The sequence below is a fragment of the Schistocerca gregaria genome, chromosome 3 (assembly GCF_023897955.1).
Source record: "Schistocerca gregaria isolate iqSchGreg1 chromosome 3, iqSchGreg1.2, whole genome shotgun sequence".
Classification (NCBI taxonomy): Eukaryota; Metazoa; Arthropoda; class Insecta; order Orthoptera; family Acrididae; genus Schistocerca; species Schistocerca gregaria.
Window position 1 is genome coordinate 33,958,379 of NC_064922.1, and position 14,173 is coordinate 33,972,551.

General features: G+C 48.7%; 8 non-coding genes across 8 annotated transcripts; all 8 read left to right on the plus strand.

Moving 5' to 3' along the window:
- Nucleotides 1-3,720: 3,720 nt before the first annotated feature.
- On the plus strand, nucleotides 3,721-3,793 carry Trnar-ucg (transfer RNA arginine (anticodon UCG)). Its single transcript has one exon. It is a non-coding gene; the product is annotated as a tRNA-Arg (tRNA).
- Nucleotides 3,794-8,238: 4,445 nt separating this feature from the next.
- Nucleotides 8,239-8,311, plus strand: Trnar-ucg (transfer RNA arginine (anticodon UCG)). The gene has a single exon. It is a non-coding gene; the product is annotated as a tRNA-Arg (tRNA).
- A 1,409-nt stretch (nucleotides 8,312-9,720) lies between these two features.
- Trnar-ucg (transfer RNA arginine (anticodon UCG)) lies at nucleotides 9,721-9,793 on the plus strand. Its single transcript has one exon. It is a non-coding gene; the product is annotated as a tRNA-Arg (tRNA).
- A 452-nt stretch (nucleotides 9,794-10,245) lies between these two features.
- Trnak-cuu (transfer RNA lysine (anticodon CUU)) lies at nucleotides 10,246-10,318 on the plus strand. The gene has a single exon. It is a non-coding gene; the product is annotated as a tRNA-Lys (tRNA).
- Nucleotides 10,319-11,236: 918 nt separating this feature from the next.
- Nucleotides 11,237-11,309, plus strand: Trnar-ucg (transfer RNA arginine (anticodon UCG)). The gene has a single exon. It is a non-coding gene; the product is annotated as a tRNA-Arg (tRNA).
- A 452-nt stretch (nucleotides 11,310-11,761) lies between these two features.
- Nucleotides 11,762-11,834, plus strand: Trnak-cuu (transfer RNA lysine (anticodon CUU)). The gene has a single exon. It is a non-coding gene; the product is annotated as a tRNA-Lys (tRNA).
- An 887-nt stretch (nucleotides 11,835-12,721) lies between these two features.
- Trnar-ucg (transfer RNA arginine (anticodon UCG)) lies at nucleotides 12,722-12,794 on the plus strand. Its single transcript has one exon. It is a non-coding gene; the product is annotated as a tRNA-Arg (tRNA).
- A 452-nt stretch (nucleotides 12,795-13,246) lies between these two features.
- Nucleotides 13,247-13,319, plus strand: Trnak-cuu (transfer RNA lysine (anticodon CUU)). The gene has a single exon. It is a non-coding gene; the product is annotated as a tRNA-Lys (tRNA).
- The last annotated feature ends 854 nt before the right edge of the window (nucleotides 13,320-14,173 follow it).

The window sequence follows — 14,173 nt, forward strand, 5'->3', positions numbered from 1 at the left end:
TCCCTTCCTGTCAACAAGAATCTCCTTATGCATACCCTCACCACCCACCGCGTGGATGCCTTCCTCCTAAACGAAACATTTCTCCAGCCCCACCATACTGTCCATACCTCGCCCTACCTCCTTCACCGCTCTGACAACCCCCTCCCGATAGCGCGTGGCGGAGTTGCCATTGGCCACCATCGCCAGATCCCTGTTCGGCTCCAACCCCTCCTTCCCAACCCCACGGAACACCTGATCCTTAGTCTATTCTTCCCCGGCCTCACCGTTACCTGCGCCACCATCTATGTCCGCCCCTCTGCCCCTATTCCTTTTGACTTCCTTTCCCACATCGACCGTACCTTCTCCTCCTACGTGATTGCCGCAGATCTCAATATCCATAGTCGCTCCGCCACCCAGTTATGGCGGTGGCATCGGTTCCTCGCCACCATCCAAGGAGATGTCCTTCCTTTTCCCCAACACACCCGCCCTGAATCCAATACCACACCCGATGTCGTCCTAGCCTCCCCCAACCTCCTTGGCCGCATAGCGGTGGACGTCCTCGACCCTATTGGCAGTGACCATCTCCCTGTCCTTCTTACCATATCAGACGGTCGTCGCCCCCGTCCCGATCCTCGCCTTTACCCTCCCCCCAAGTATGTCCATGATTACTCCTGTGCCGACTGGAATGCATACCAGGATACCCTTACTACCCGAGTCGATAGCCACCCCCTCACCTACCACCGCCCACATGACATAACCCATGCCGCATCCTTTCTCCAGCAGACCTTGTCTGAGGCCGTGGAGGCCCACATCCCTACCGTCGCCATCCACCCGCACGGTACCACTTTACCCCCACAGGCCGTCCTCCTCCTTCGAGAATCCCGTCGTCTCTACCGTGCCTTCCTCCACACGCATGACCGGGACACACTACAACGCCACCGGCAACTCCAGAGACATATCCGGAACTTGCTCGCGGCTAAGAAACGCCGGGACTGGCGACAGACATGCACCCGTCTTAATGCTACCCTACCTATTAACTCGTCCAAATACTGGTCAGCCTTCCGCCGCCTTACTGGATCAAAACCCCCCCCCCCTTACTATCCTCTCCTTCATAATGACAATCCCTTTCCTGACAACCTTAGTAAGGCCAACCATTTTGCCTCCTACCTCACCGATGTCTTTACCATCCCTGACGATCCCCAGTTCGATTATTCCCTCTTCCCCGATGTCCGCGATCGAACTGACACCTCTATCCCTCCACTAGCTCCTGGCTTCCAGTACTTGGACAACATTACAAACACTGAACTCAATAACCCTATAACTACTCAAGACATCATTGATATACTCCGCACCAAACGCAACACTGCTCCTGGTCACGACCGTGTTACTTACCGTCACCTCCGTGAAGCTCCCGCCCCCTTCCTCTCCACCCTGGCCAGGCTGTACAATGTGGTCTTGTCCACCAGCTTCTACCCCGACCTGTGGAAAACCTCCCGGATCCTGATGTTCCTCAAACCCGATAAACCACCTTCCGCTGTCTCCTCCTACCGTCCTATAAGCCTTACCTCGGTCTTCAGCATGGTCCTGGAATCCATTCTAACCCGCCGCATCCACTAGCATCTCCACCGGCACCGCTTCCTTCCCTCCACCCAATGTGGCTTTCGACCATCCTTCTCTGCCGATGACCTTCTCCTTCACCTCACTCACCTCCTCTCCGAACAACTCAACTCCCGTCGCTCCGCCATATTCCTCTCCCTTGACCTTGAACGCGCCTATGACCGTGTGTGGCATTCTGGTCTCCTCTTCAAGCACCAAACCTTTGCTCTTCCTATTAACTACGTCCGTCTGATCGCCTCCTTCATTTCCCACCGCCCTTCCTATGTCACTATCCACAACACTGATTCCTACACCTTCTACCCCTCTGCCGGTGTGCCCCAAGGTTCCGTCCTTTCCACTCTTCTTTACCTTCTTTATACGGCGGACATGCCTCCACCTGCACCCCCTCTTCACCTTCTCCAGTACGCCGATGACACCGCCTTCCTTGCCCTTGCCCCCACCCTGCAACGCTCCCAACACCTTCTCCAATCCCATCTGGACCGGTTCACCTCTTGGTGTAACTAGTGGTTGCTCAAGGTCAATCCTTCCAAGACCCAGGCAATCATCGTAGGCAAAACCACCCCTTCCTTCCGTCTCCTTGATTTCTATCTTACCATTTATGGCCGTCCTATTAACCTCACACCCACCCTCAAGTACCTTGGCGTCACCCTTGACCGTCGCCTCTCCTGGACCCCTCATCTCCGGACAATCCAAGCCAAGGCACGCTCCCGACTCCACCTCCTGAAGCTCCTTTCTGGCCGCACATGGGGTCTGGACCCCTCCACCGTCCTCCACACCTATAAATCTCTCATCCGCCCTATCCTCTGTTATGCCCATCCCGCCTGGTTCTCTGCCCCACCTACCTTTTACAAATCCCTTCAAATCCTTGAATGGCATGCACTCCGCCTCGCCTATCGCATCCGCCTCCCTTCCCCCACGCGGCTCCTCTATGACCTCATCCAATTCCCACACCTCCTCCTCTTCCTCCAACGGATACGGATCCTCTACACCTCCCGCAAGCTTGATCCTCCCCACCCGCTTGTCTCTTCCATCCTCTCCCACCCCAACCCACTGCCGCGCCTGTACTCCTGTATCCCACCTGCTCTCCATCTTCACACTCTCCACACCCTCTCCCAAGGTGGCTTCCGCCGACTCCCCCTCCCGGATGATGCCCTCCTCCCCTCCATCTACCCCTCCTACCAACCTTGAGCCTTGCCTTCCCCTCTCCTCTCATTTTCCTGTGGGCACCCTCTCTCCCTTCTCTCCCTCCCTCTCTCCCTCCTTCCATCCTTACCTCCCCTCCCCCTCTCCCTGGGCTTCCACCCCCCTCTTTTCGTTTTCTCCCCTCCTCCTCTCTGGCATCCTATCTCCCCCTCCCTCCTTCCCTCCCCCTGTTTTTTCCCTTGGCAGGCCCCCAGCTTTTCGGTGTGGACAGTGCCCCTGCAAGCGCCGAAGCCCATCTCCGCAGTGTCCGTGTCTTTCGTCCCGTCTGTGCCTCGAGTGTTTCTTCGTTTTCTGCTCCACCGTTCACCTGTGCTAGTGTTCTCTGTTCCGTGCTGTGCTGCCCGTTTTTTTTTTTTTTTTTAAACTGGAACAGTGCTGCGTCGGTGAACGACTTCAATTCTTTTTATTCTCTGTTGTCTTCTGATTTTTTGTCCTCCATGTCTGTGTTTTGAGATTATGTCTTCCTGTTTTTATCTCTTGTATGTTTCTTGTGGCCGAAGAGCGGCGTATTAGGCCGCTGCCGGCCTACCTTTGTAGGTATAAAATGACAATAAAGGCAAAAAAAAATAACAGTACGGCATAAAGTAGGACGAGGCAGTCTGAATTACATTTTATAGATGTATTTCTCACAAATCTCTGAGCCTGTCGTCGTCGTCTTCGTCGCCGCCGCCGCCGCTTCTGCAGAAGTATCAAATGGCCATCGTAGCAAATGCGGCGAGGGACACCCTGCCATCGATTCCGAATGCGCAAAGTGTGTGGTCTTGTTTTGCTGTCTATGTTTGGTCGGTCTCGTAAGAGGTTGAATGTAACGAATGGGTGGGAAAGAGTAAGGGGCAGCGGCTGTGTGGAACGAAAACACAATTCCTCAGGGGCGTGAGCGTTTCGAGATGAGTCGTATATAAGTTGTACTTGGTCGTCAGTGACCGTGTGGCCTAATGGATAAGGCGTCGGACTTCGGATCCGAAGATTGCAGGTTCGAATCCTGTCACGGTCGTGTTTTTCCAGTTCTGAAAAAGAAACATACCGTTTTAATCTAGCAATTGAGCAGTACGAAACCTTCTGAATGTTGCTGTTGACCATTCTGTGCTTGGAGATGGTCTTGAGCCTGAAACACACACAACAAGACCGGTGTTAAATAGCGAAATGGTCGGCAGAGTGCCCTCACCGTGAGTTTTGACTGGCACTTGCACATCCAAAACAACGTCGGAAAGTAACTCGTACGGCTTTTGAGTCACATCAAGCATGTGTGTTAATTTTGACGCCGCTAGCTCTGCAGATTGTCATGCAATTCCTTTACCTCTCAGAAATGATTATGAAATAAAAGTGAAGTACGTGACGAGTGTGACGTTAGGAAAACATTAGGCAGCATGGAGAGATTCTGTATGGGACCACCCAACCCAAACGAGTACAGTGTGATCACCTACCCAGCAGGTATCCGACGAGGCAGCACGGCCAGCTCAGTCGGTAGAGCATGAGACTCTTATTCACAGGGTCGTGAGTTCGAGCCCTACGCTGGGGGGAACGGAATTTTTTTCCGCTGCAGATGTAAATTACCGATTTTCTGATTAACGTGATGTAATGGAAATAGCAACTTTAAAATTTGCCTACGTCTCCATCAGTCGCAAGAAAACTGTATTTGAAGGTGAAGGTGATTTTGTAGACATGTGTGAAAGTCATGTTCTGAAGTGCAGGTGGTTTTGTTTGGAGAGAACATCGGCTACATGTCAGATGTGTAGCCAAGCAGTAATGGGTCGCCTTAGCTGCAAATATTAGTCGAAAATATGAAGTGTTGTCAGCTGAAGTCTGATGATTCAGACGACCGTACGGACGAAGTACGCAAAAGTGCCGCTAGGCGGCGCCTGTTTAGCTCAGTGGTAGAGCATTGGTCTAGTAAACCAGGGGTCGTCAGTTCCATCCTCACAGGAGGAAGACGAATCTTGGAAATCAATTGCGCGTCGTGGCCGTATAGCAAACAGTATCTGTGATGAGGTACAATTAGCGACAGGCGTATTATTAAGAATTACTCTCAGATGTGATTAAGGCGAATGGCGCAGATAAAGCATTTGCCAAAGCAGTACGGCATAAGGTGTTACGAGGAAGTCTGAATTACATTTTATAGATGTATTTCACACAAATCTCGGAGCCTCTCGCGGTCGTCGTCGTCGTCGTCGTCGTCGTCGTCGTCGTCGTCGTCGTCGTCGTCGTCGCCGCCGCTTCTGCAGAAGTAGCAAATGGCCATCGTAGCAAATGCGGCGAGGGACACCCTGCCATCGATTCCGAATGCGCAAAGTGTGTGGTCTTGTTTTCCTGTCTATGTTTGGTCGGTCTCGTGAGAGGTTGAATGTAACGAATGGGTGGGAAAGAGTAAGGGGCACCGTCTGTGTGGAACGAAAACACAATTCCTCAGGGGCGTGAGCGTCACGAGATGAGTCGTATATAAGTTGTACTTGGTCGTCAGTGACCGTGTGGCCTAATGGATAAGGCGTCGGACTTCGGATCCGAACATTGCAATTTCGAGTCCTGTCACGGTCATGTTTTTCCAGTACTGAAAAAGAAACATACCGTTTTAATGTAGCAATTGAGCAGTACGAAACCGTCTCAATGTTGCTGTTGACCATTCTGTTCTTGGAGATGGTCTTGAGCCTGAAACACACACAACAAGACCGGTGTTAAATAGCGAAATGGTCGGCAGAGTGCCCTCACCGCGAGTTTTGACTGCCACTTGCACATCTAAAACAACGTCGGAAAGTAACTCGTACGGCTTTTGAGTCACATCAAGCATGTGTGTTAATTTTGACGCCGCTAGCTCTGCAGATTGTCATGCAATTCCTTTACCTCTCAGAAATGATTATGAAATAAAAGTGAATTACGTCACGAGTGTGACGTTAGGAAAACATTAGGCAGCATGGAGAGATTCTGTATGGGATCACCCAACCCAAACGAGTACAGTGTGATCTGCTACCCAGCAGGTATCCGACGAGGCAGCACGGCTAGCTCAGTCGGTAGAGCATAAGACTCTTATTCACAGGGTCGTGGGTTCGAGCCCTACGCTGGGAGGAACGGAATTTTTATCCGCTGCAGATGTAAATTACCGATTTTCTGATTAACGTGATGTAATGGAAATAGCAACTTTAAAATTTGCCTACGTCTCCATCAGTCGCAAGAAAACTGTATTTGAAGGTGAAGGTGATTTTGTAGACATGTGTGAAAGTCATGTTCTGAAGTGCAGGTGGTTTTGTTTGGAGAGAACATCAGCTACGTGTCAGATGTGTAGCCAAGCAGTAATGGGTCGCCATAGCTGCAAATATTAGTCGAAAATATGAAGTGTTGTCAGCTGAAGTCTGATGATTCAGACGACCGTACGGACGAAGTACGCAAAAGTGCCGCTAGGCGGCGCCGGTTTAGCTCAGTGGTAGAGCATTGGTCTAGTTAACCAGGGTTCGTGAGTTCCATCCTCACAGGAGGAAGACGAATCTTGGAAATCAGTTGCACATCGTGGCCGTATAGCAAACAGTATCTGTGATGAGGTACAATTAGCGACAGGCGAATTATTAAGAATTACTCTCAGATGTGATTAAGGCGAATGGCGCAGATAAAGCATTTGCCAAAGCAGTACGAGGCAGTCTGAATTACATTTTATAGATGTATTTCTCACAAATCTCAGAGCCTCTCGCGGTCGTCGTCGTCGTCGTCGCCGCTTCTGCAGAAGTAGCAAATGGCCATCGTAGCAAATGCGGCGAGGGACACCCTGCCATCGATTCCGAATGCGCAAAGTGTGTGGTCTTGTTTTCCTGTCTATGTTTGGTAGGTCTCGTAAGAGGTTGAATGTAACGAATGGGTGGGAAAGAGTAAGGGGCAGCGGCTGTGTGGAACGAAAACACAATTCCTCAGGGGGTGTGAGCGTTTCGAGATGAGTCGTATATAAGTTTTACTTGGCCGTCAGTGACCGTGTGGCCTAATGGATAAGGCGTCGGAATTCGGATCCGAAGATTGCAGGGTCGAATCCTGTCACGGTCGTGTTTTTTTAGTTCTGAAAAACAAACATAACGTTTTAATGTAGCAATTTTGCAGTACGAAATCGTCTGAATATTGCTGTGGACAATTATGTGCTGGGAGATGGTCTTGAGTTTGAAACACACACAACAAGACCGGTGTTAACTAGCGAAATGATCGGCAGAGTGCCCTCACCGCGACATTTGGCTGGCACTTGCACGTCTAAAACCACGTCGGAAAGTAACTCGTTCAGCTTTTGAGTCACGTAAAGTATATGTGTTAATTTTGACGCCGCTAGCTCTGCAGATTGTCATGCATTTCCTTTACCTCTCAGAAATGATTATGGAATAAAAGTGAATTACGTCACGAGTGTGACGTTAGGAAAACATTAGGCAGCATGGAGAGATTCTGTATGGGATCACCCAACCCAAACGAGTACAGTGTGATCACCTACCCAGCAGGTAACCGACGAGGCAGCACGGATAGCTCAGTCGGTAGAGCATGAGACTCTTATTCACAGGGTCGTGGGTTCGAGCTCTACGCTGGGGGGAACGTAATTTTTTTCCGCTGCAGATGTATATTACCGATTTTCTGATTAACGTGATGTAATGGAAATAGCAACTTTAAAATTTGCCTACGTCTCCATCAGTCGCAAGAAAACTGTATTTGAAGGTGAAGGTGATTTTGTAGACATGTGTGAAAGTCATGTTCTGAAGTGCAGGTGGTTTTGTTTGGAGAGAACATCGGCTACATGTCAGATGTGTAGCCAAGCAGTAATGGGTCGCCTTAGCTGCAAATATTAGTCGAAAATATGAAGTGTTGTCAGCTGAAGTCTGATGATTCAGACGACCGTACGGACGAGGTACGCAAATGTGCCGCTAGGCGGCGCCTGTTTAGCTCAGTGGTAGAGCATTGGTCTAGTAAACCAGGGGTCGTGAGTTCCATCCTCACAGGAGGAAGACGAATCTTGGAAATCAGTTGCGCGTCGTGGCCGTATGGCAAACAGTATCTGTGATGAGGAACAATTAGCGACAGGCGTATTATTAAGAATTACTCTCAGATGTGATTAAGGCGAATGGCGCAAATAAAGCATTTGCCAAAGCAGTACGGCATAAGGTGTTACGAGGCAGTCTGAACTACATTTTATAGATGTATTTCTCACAAATCTCAGAGCCTCTCGCGGTCGTCGTCGCCGCCGCCGCCGCCGCCGCCGCCGCTTCTGCAGAAGTAGCAAATGCGGCGAGGGACACCCTGCCATCGATTCCGAATGCGCAAAGTGTGTGGTCTTGTTTTGCTGTCTATGTTTGGTCGGTCTCGTAAGAGGTTGAATGTAACGAATGGGTGGGAAAGAGTAAGGGGCAGCGTTTGTGTGGAACGAAAAGACAATTCCTCAGGGGCGTGAGCGTCTCGACATGAGTCGTATATAAGTTGTACTTGGTCGTCAGTGACCGTGTGGCCTAATGGATAAGGCGTCGGACTTCGGATCCGAAGATTGCAGGTTCGAATCCTGTCTCGGTCGTTTTTTTCCAGTACTGAAAAAGAAACATACCGTTTTAATGTAGCAATTGAGCAGTACGAAACCGTCTGAATGTTGCTGTTGACCATTCTGTTCTTGGAGATGGTCTTGAGCCTGAAACACACATAACAAGACCGGTGTTAAATAGCGAAATGGTCATCAGAGTGCCCTCAACGCGAGTTTTGACTGCCACTTGCACATCTAAAACAACGTCGGAAAGTAGCTCGTACGGCTTTTGAGTCACATCAAGTATGTGTGTTAATTTTCACGCCGCTAGCTCTGCAGATTGTCATGCAATTCCTTTAGCTCTCAGAAATGATTATGAAATAAAAGTGAAGTACGTGACGAGTGTGACGTTAGGAAAACATTAGGCAGCATGGAGTGATTCTGTATGGGACCACCCAACCCAAACGAGTACAGTGTGATCACCTACCCAGCAGGTATCCAACGAGGCAGCAAGGCTAACTCAGTAGGTAGAGCATGAGACTCTTATTCATAGGGTCGTTGGTTCGAGCCCTACGCTGGGCGGAACGGAATTTTTATCCGCTGCAGATGTAAATTACCGATTTTCTGATTAACGTGATGTAATGGAAATAACAACTTTAAAATTTGCCTACGTCTCCATCAGTCGCAAGAAAACTGTATTTGAAGGTGAAGGTGATTTTGTAGACATGTGTGAAAGTCATGTCCTGAAGTGCAGGTGGTTTTGTTTGGGGAGAACATCGGCTACGTGTCAGATGTGTAGCCAAGCAGTAATGGGTCGCCATAGCTGTAAATATTAGTCGAAAATATGAAGTGTTGTCAGCTGAAGTCTGATGATTCAGACGACCGTACGGACGAAGTACGCAAAAGTGCCGCTAGGCGGCGCCGGTTTAGCTCAGTGGTAGAGCATTGGTCTAGTTAACCAGGGTTCGTGAGTTCCATCCTCACAGGAGGAAGACGAATCTTGGAAATCAGTTGCACATCGTGGCCGTATAGCAAACAGTATCTGTGATGAGGAACAATTAGCGACAGGCGTATTATTAAGAATTACTCTCAGATGTGATTAAGGCGAATGGCGCAGATAAAGCATTTGCCAAAGCAGTACGAGGCAGTCTGAATTACATTTTATAGATGTATTTCTCACAAATCTCAGAGCCTCTCGCGGTCGTCGTCGTCGTCGCCGCTTCTGCAGAAGTAGCAAATGGCCATCGTAGCAAATGCGGCGAGGGACACCCTGCCATCGATTCCGAATGCGCAAAGTGTGTGGTCTCGTTTTCCTGTCTATGTTTGGTAGGTCTCGTAAGAGGTTGAATGTAACGAATGGGTGGGAAAGAGTAAGGGGCAGCGGCTGTGTGGACCGAAAACACAATTCCTCAGGGGGTGTGAGCGTTTCGAGATGAGTCGTATATAAGTTTTTGTTGTCCGTCAGTGACCGTGTGGCCTAATGGATAAGGCGTCGGATTTCGGATCCGAAGATTGCAGGTTCGAATCCTGTCACGGTCGTGTTTTTTTAGTTCTGAAAAGCAAACATACCGTTTTAATGTAGCAATTGTGCAGTACGAAATCGTCTGAATATTGCTGTGGACAATTATGTGCTTGGAGATGGTCTTGAGTTTGAAACACACACAACAAGACCGGTGTTAACTAGCGAAATGATCGGCAGAGTGCCCTCACCGCGACATTTGACTGGCACTTGCACGTCTAAAACAACGTCGGAAAGTAACTCGTTCAGCTTTTGAGTCATGTAAAGTATATGTGTTAATTTTGACGCCGCTAGCTCTGCAGATTGTCACGCAATTCCTTTACCTCTCATAAATGATTATGAAATAAAAGTGAAGTACGTGACGAGTGTGACGTTAGGAAAACATTAGGCAGCATGGAGAGATTCTGTATGGGACCACCCAACCCAAACGAGTACAGTGTGATATGCTACCCAGCAGGTATCCAACGAGGCAGCACGGCTAGCTCAGTCGGTAGAGCATGAGACTCTTATTCACAGGGTCGTGGGTTCGAGCCCTACGCTGGGCGGAACGGAACTTTTTCCGCTGCAGATGTAAATTACCGATTTTCTGATTAACGTGATGTAATGGAAATAGCAACTTTAAAATTTGCCTACGTCTCCATCAGTAGCAAGAAAACTGTATTTGAAGGTGAAGCTGATTTTGTAGACATGTGTGAAAGTCATGTTCTGAAGTGCAGGCGGTTTTGTTTGGAGAGAACATCGGCTACGTGTCAGATGTGTAGCCAAGCAGTAATGGGTCGCCATAGCTGCAAATGTTAGTCGAAAATATGAAGTGTTGTCAGCTGAAGTCTGATGATTCAGACGACCGTACGGACGAAGTACGCAAAAGTGAAGCTAGGCGGCGCCTGTTTAGCTCAGTGGTAGAGCATTGGTCTAGTAAACCAGGGGTCGTGAGTTCCATCCTCACAGGAGGAAGACGAATCTTGGAAATCAGTTGCGCGTCGTGGCCGTATAGCAAACAGTATCTGTGATGAGGTACAATTAGCGGCAGGCGAATTATTAAGAATTACTCTCAGATGTGATTAAGGCGAATGGCGCAGATAAAGCATTTGCCAAAGCAGTACGGCATGAGGTGTTACAAGGAAATCTGAATTACATTTTATAGATGTATTTCACACAAATCTCGGAGCCTCTCGCGGTCGTCGTCGTCGTCGTCGTCGTCGTCGTCGTCGCCGCCGCTTCTGCAGAAGTAGCAAATGGCCATCGTAGCAAATGCGGCGAGGGACACCCTGCCATCGATTCCGAATGCGCAAAGTGTGTGGTCTTGTTTTCCTGTCTATGTTTGGTCGGTCTCGTAAGAGGTTGAATGTAACGAATGGGTGGGAAAGAGTAATTGGCACCGTCTGTGTGGAACGAAAACACAATTCCTCAGGGGCGTGAGCGTCACGAGATGAGTCGTATATAAGTTGTACTTGGTCGTCAGTGACCGTGTGGCCTAATGGATAAGGCGTCGGACTTCGGATCCGAAGATTGCAGGTTCGAGTCCTGTCACGGTCATGTTTTTCCAGTTCTGAAAAAGAAACATACCGTTTTAATGTAGCAATTGAGCAGTACGAAACCGTCTGAATGTTGCTGTTGACCATTCAGTTCTTGGAGATGGTCTTGAGCCTGAAACACACACAACAAGACCGGTGTTAAATAGCGAAATGGTCGGCAGAGTGCCCTCACCGCGAGTTTTGACTGCCACTTGCACATCTAAAACAACGTCGGAAAGTAACTCGTATGGCTTTTGAGTCACATCAAGCATGTGTGTTAATTTTGACGCCGCTAGCTCTGCAGATTGTCATGCATTTCCTTTACCTCTCAGAAATGATTATGAAATAAAAGTGAATTACGTCACGAGTGTGCCGTTAGGAAAACATTAGGCAGCATGGAGAGATTCTGTATGGGATCACCCAACCCAAACGAGTACAGTGTGATCTGCTACCCAGCAGGTATCCGACGAGGCAGCACGGCTAGCTCAGTCGGTAGAGCATGAGACTCTTATTCACAGGGTCGTGGGTTCGAGCCCTACGCTGGGCGGAACGGAATTTTTATCCGCTGCAGATGTAAATTACCGATTTTCTGATTAACGTGATGTAATGGAAATAGCAACTTTAAAATTTGCCTACGTCTCCATCAGTCGCAAGAAAACTGTATTTGAAGGTGAAGGTGATTTTGTAGACATGTGTGAGAGTCATGTTCTGAAGTGCAGGTGGTTTTGTTTGGAGAGAACATCGGCTACATGTCAGATGTGTAGCCAAGCAGTAATGGGTCGCCATAGCTGCAAATATTAGTCGAAAATATGAAGTGTTGTCAGCTGAAGTCTGATGATTCAGACGACCGTACGGACGAAGTACGCAAAAGTGCCGCTAGGCGGCGCCGGTTTAGCTCAGTGGTAGAGCATTGGTCTAGTTAACCAGGGTTCGTGAGTTCCATCCTCACAGGAGGAAGACGAATCTTGGAAACCAGTTGCGCGTCGTGGCCGTATAGCAAACAGTATCTGTGATGAGGTACAATTAGCGACAGGCGAATTATTAAGAATTACTCTCAGATGTGATTAAGGCGAATGGCGCAGATAAAGCATTTGCCAAAGCAGTACGAGGCAGTCTGAATTACATTTTATAGATGTATTTCTCACAAATCTCAGAGCCTCTCGCGGTCGTTGTCGTCGTCGTCGCCGCTTCTGCAGAAGTAGCAAATGGCCATCGTAGCAAATGCGGCGAGGGACACCCTGCCATCGATTCCGAATGCGCAAAGTGTGTGGTCTTGTTTTCCTGTCTATGTTTGGTCGGTCTCGTAAGAGGTTGAATGTAACGAATGGTTGGGAAAGAGTAAGGGGCAGCGGCTGTGTGGAACGAAAACACAATTCCTCAGGGGGTGTGAGCGTTTCGAGATGAGTCGTATATAAGTTGTACTTGGCCGTCAGTGACCGTGTGGCCTAACGGATAAGGCGTCGGAATTCGGATCCGAAGATTGCAGGTTCGAATCCTGTCACGGTCGTGTTTTTTTAGTTCTGAAAAACAAACATACCGTTTTAATGTAGCAATTGTGCAGTACGAAATCGTCTGAATATTGCTGTGGACAATTATGTGCTTGGAGATGGTCTTGAGTTTGAAACACACACAACAAGACCGGTGTTAACTAGCGAAATGATCGGCAGAGTGCCCTCACCGCGAAATTTGACTGGCACTTGCACGTCTAAAACCACGTTGGAAAGTAACTCGTTCAGCTTTTGAGTCACGTAAAGTATATGTGTTAATTTTGACGCCGCTAGCTCTGCAGATTGTCATGCAATTCCTTTACCTCTCAGAAATGATTATGAAATAAAAGTGAAGTACGTGACGAGTGTGACGTTAGGAAAACATTAGGCAGCATGGAGAGATTCTGTATGGGACCACCCAACCCAAACGAGTACAGTGTGATCTGCTACCCAGCAGGTATCCAACGAGGCAGCACGGCTAGCTCAGTCGGTAGAGCATGAGACTCTTATTCACAGGGTCGTGGGTTCGAGCCCTACGCTGGGCGAAACGGAATTTTTTTCCGCTGCAGATGTAAATTACCGATTTTCTGATTAACGTGATGTAATGGAAATAGCAACTTTAAAATTTGCCTACGTCTCAATCAGTCGCAAGAAAACTGTATTTGAAGGTGAAGGTGATTTTGTAGACATGTGTGAAAGTCATGTTCTGAAGTGCAGGTGGTTTTGTTTGGAGAGAACATCGGCTACGTGTCAGATGTGTAGCCAAGCAGTAATGGGTCGCCATAGCTGCAAATGTTAGTCGAAAATATGAAGTGTTGTCAGCTGAAGTCTGATGATTCGGACGACCGTACGGACGAAGTACGCAAAAGTGCCGCTAGGCGGCGCCTGTTTAGCTCAGTGGTAGAGCATTGGTCTAGTAAACCAGGGTTCGTGAGTTCCATCCTCACAGGAGGAAGACGAATCTTGGAAATCAGTTGCGCATCGTGGCCGTATAGCAAACAGTATCTGTGATGAGGAACAATTAGCGACATTCGTATTATTAAGAATTACTCTCAGATGTGATTAAGGCGAATGGTTCAGATAAAGAATTTGCCAAAGCAGTACGGCATAAAGTGGGACGAGGCAGTCTGAATTACATTTTATAGATGTATTTCTCACAAATCTCTGAGCCTGTCGTCGTCGTCGTTGTCGTCGCCGACGCAGCCGCTTCTGCAGAAGTAGCAAATGGCCATCGTAGCAAATGCGGCGAGGGACACCCTGCCATCGATTCCGAATGCGCAAAGTGTGTGGTCCTGTTTTCCTGTCTATGTTTGGTCGGTCTCGTAAGAGGTTGAATGTAACGAATGGTTGGGAAAGAGTAAGGGGCAGCGGCTGTGTGGAACGAAAACACAATTCCTCA